Source organism: Drosophila novamexicana, unplaced genomic scaffold (genome assembly GCF_003285875.2).
Source record: "Drosophila novamexicana strain 15010-1031.04,08,12 unplaced genomic scaffold, DnovRS2.1 tig00000008-arrow-pilon, whole genome shotgun sequence".
Lineage (NCBI taxonomy): Eukaryota > Metazoa > Arthropoda > Insecta > Diptera > Drosophilidae > Drosophila > Drosophila novamexicana.
Genome location: NW_020824765.1, coordinates 1102733 through 1106340, shown reverse-complemented (window position 1 = coordinate 1106340; position 3608 = coordinate 1102733). Strand labels below are relative to the sequence as shown.

General features: G+C 45.3%; 1 long non-coding RNA gene across 1 annotated transcript; it reads right to left on the bottom strand.

The window, feature by feature from the left end:
- Window positions 1-933: 933 nt before the first annotated feature.
- On the bottom strand, window positions 934-3242 carry LOC115759019. Its single transcript, XR_004017480.1, has 3 exons — window positions 2936-3242; window positions 2639-2862; window positions 934-2580 (listed from the first exon to the last, which is right to left on the bottom strand). It is a non-coding gene; the product is annotated as an uncharacterized LOC115759019 (long non-coding RNA).
- Window positions 3243-3608: the final 366 nt, after the last annotated feature.

Genomic DNA, 3608 nt, shown 5'->3' with positions numbered 1-3608 from the left:
ATACATACACGCACACACACACACAAATCTCGTGGGGGTTTCGCTTGAGTGTGTGAAATAAAATTCAATTAAAAATACCGCCAAAGATGATCGGCTAAAAACAATAACACGGGGAAAGCAGAAAATCACTCTTCAAATTGATATTCAATGCACTTTGGTCACACTTTTTGTTTGCAAACCGGCGAGCAGCAAGCGTTAACCGTTTGACGTCGACGTCAACGTCAACGTCGGCGACGCTGCTATTCAATCAATGCAATTCCAATTAGAAGACAAAGCCTAGCAGCGCAGTCAGCGTCACATAAGCGCGTCGCGTTGCAAATTCGCACTCGTTTTTGTCGTTTGGTTTTTGCGTATGACAGCAGGATATTTATTATTACTATGCGAAGTTTTTTTGGCAGTCTTCAGGCTGCTTTTTTATGACTTGCAGATTTAATGTTAACAACTTTAAAAGCCCCAACACGCGCTTTCCGCATTTGCATAGAGCACAGCACGTCTAACGTACAGTTATAAATTTACGCAAAATGCTGGTAAACGACGCTGACGACGACAGAACGACGCTCCGACCACAACCGCTCGCGACGAGTTTCGCTTTACGACTGGCGCCTTCCAATTGGAAGCACCGGGAGTCAGCACCGGAGCCAGAGCCAGGCAGCGTCCACTAAGCATAAGTACTGGCATGCGGCATGCGGAGCAGTGTGTGTGCGTTTGTGGGTGGCTGTATGGATGCTTCGGCTGCACGAATTGCTTTGCTTCGTGCTTCTTGCGTTCGGTTCGTTAGGAGTCGCTCGGCTCGGTTTTAGGCGAGAGAGCGTGTGAGCATAGAAATCGCATGCGAGAAATTCAAGCGTGTTAGTTCGCCAAGTAGAAGAACCTTTTTTTATAGATAACCAACTTTTTATTTTAAAAATAATAAATTATTGCTTTTTTGTTAGATTTATTTACATTTTCTGGAATTTTATGAATAGCCAATAATACCCGCCAGAGTGAATATTTGAACTTGCTATAAATTCTGCCCTCTTTTTATAGCAACTCTCTTCACATGCCGGCAGACAACAAAACTCGTTTCTCAGCTTCTTCGCTCACTGGAATTGGAAGCAAGAGAGCGTGAGAGAGAGCGAGCACTGCGAACAGCTGATTTTTGTTTATTTCAAACAAACTCTCTGTTGTTGTCTGTTTGGTGGCTGTGTGTGTGTGTGTGTGTGCGTGTAAGTGTGTTTGCCTGATAAGCACGTGTTTTTATTGTCGGCGTTTGTCAGTTTTTGCGCGGGTGAGAATTGACGCCGTCGACGCTGCTGCAGCTGTCGCTGTCACAGCCACCTCTACGCTTGGCGTTACTTTTAACAGCGACTGTTCAATTGGTATCCGATTAGATTAGCATAAGGTTTTATATATTTAAAAATATGAGGGGCCTGCTACCTTGGCTTGGCCCAGACCAACCAGCTCGACAACTAATTAGCTGAGCATCCAATTAGCCGGCAATACTCATGCATAACACACGTTAAGCTCCCACCACTAAATGCCACGCCCCGTTGGCCAACTCAAATGGCACGCGCAATCGTTAAAATCAGCCGCACAATCAATTAAAATTGAATTTGCTTGGCCAGAAACAAATGTCGGTGGGCGAGACAAAAGTATTTGAAACATTTTGGCGCACAGATAATAAAACATAATGGACATGCAACAGCGTCAAGTGCTCGACTTGGGCATACCCTGTGCTGCAAACGGCATGAAACTCTTGCTACATAAATAGTCAACGGTTGAAAATCTCCGCCAGAATGAAGAGCTTAGCCCCAATGTGTTATGCAAATATGCTTTGACAGCACAATTACAGGGTATTACACACCTATGAGTCCCGTTCGGGTCGCCTGCCTGTGCTGCGTCTCCTGCTAAATCAGCAAATGTGTCACTAGCTGCACGGGAATTCTGCTCCATGTAGAAAGAAACGCATTAATTTGGCTCGTTATGACTATTGCCACGCCCCAGCCCCCCGTGCCCGCCAAGACAAGCAGCGACATGTCGCTCGGGTGTCGGGCGTCGGCGGCGACCATATGGAAATATGGAAATATATATACATTTGTACGCCTTGGGTAATATGCCACAAATGTCTGCAAGCAGCGGCAGTTGCTCGCAAGCGCCCCCCGCACCGCACCCAACTCCGCCTGCGTCTCCTCCTCCTCCGCCTGCTCCTCGGCCAGCTCCACGCTGAAGCCACCGCCAGCGGCGCACGTTAAGCGAATCGTGCACACGCCCCATGACGATGATTAATTACCTTTTGGGTGCTGCTCGTTGTTGCCGCTTGCCGGTTGCCGTTTGCCGGTTGTTGCTGACTTCAATGTATCTGTATCTGTATCTGTATCTGAATTTGTATCTGTATCTGTTTCGGTATCTGTATCTTGAGCACATTTCACTTATGCACGCTTGAAGGAAACTGGAGGCTGGCACAGCAAATGCTTTTGGGGGCAGTTCAGCCAACGTTTCGGGGGAAACCTCAGACCGAAGCCCGCTGATGAAGTTGTATTATTCATCACAAATAATTTTCGCACTTTCGTGGAGTCGGAGCCGACGCTAAAGCTCAAGCCGCTGCGAAGCAGTTAAATAATTGCAGAGACTCGTAGGTAATACAATCTAGATACCTTACCTTGTTTAATGGGTTGGTTTGACTCATGGAGGGTATTATAATGCATGACGATAGGTGATTATATAAAGTAAATATGTATAGGGTAGTGTTTCTATTGCAGATCTTGGGCGGACAATTCCTTTGAACACTTTTCACAGAATCCAAGTTTCCTTAGTGTTAAATATGGATATGGATTGCATATGGATATGGACTTATTATATAGCTTCTATAACAATCGATAATCTCTGATTCCATTCGAATGCAGCCCAAAATCAATTGCACTTAAGCGTAATCCGCAGGTAAGCCGAAAATACGTACTCATTTAGTTTAATGGATGATGCATTTACTCCGCAAGGGATCCGACTCCAAATGGAAGATATCGGGTTTCTCCGTTGGATTTTCAATGCACTTGCTGAACTCTTTCGCTCTCGCAGGCGGGCAAATCGATAAACTTGAAATGGAGATGCATCAAAGACTCGATAGTTGGTTCAGCCGAGGGAGTTGCCGGGGGACAGTTGACGGAGGACGGGGGTGAATATTTCACAGAAATTCGAAACCGCGCAGTCAATGAACCAAAACAAGGGAAAACAAAAGGCATGCGGACTCTAGCACAAACACGCATAGACAAATAAATAGGAGTAAAAATAAATAAAAAAAAAAGAAGAGAAATAACAAAATTTTCAACAATTTGACATCTGTTTCAACAATTGCGCTGCTCAAGTCGATGAGGCATGCAGCAAAAAGGACGCCACGTCACGTAGATTGACTTGTCCCCAGGAACAACAGAGTCGGGAGTCGGGAGTCGAGAGTCGGGTCTCAAAAAGGGCCCCAGCGAAGGCAACTGGAAAAAGGAAACTCCTTTCGTTTCTCTGTTGTTGTTTTTGTCTTTTCTTTTGCCTTTTGTATTTGAAGTCTGGTTTTGTGTGCATGTGACAAATGTCAAGGGTTAATGAGATCCTTGCCCATTGAAATGGAGTTGTGTTAATTATCT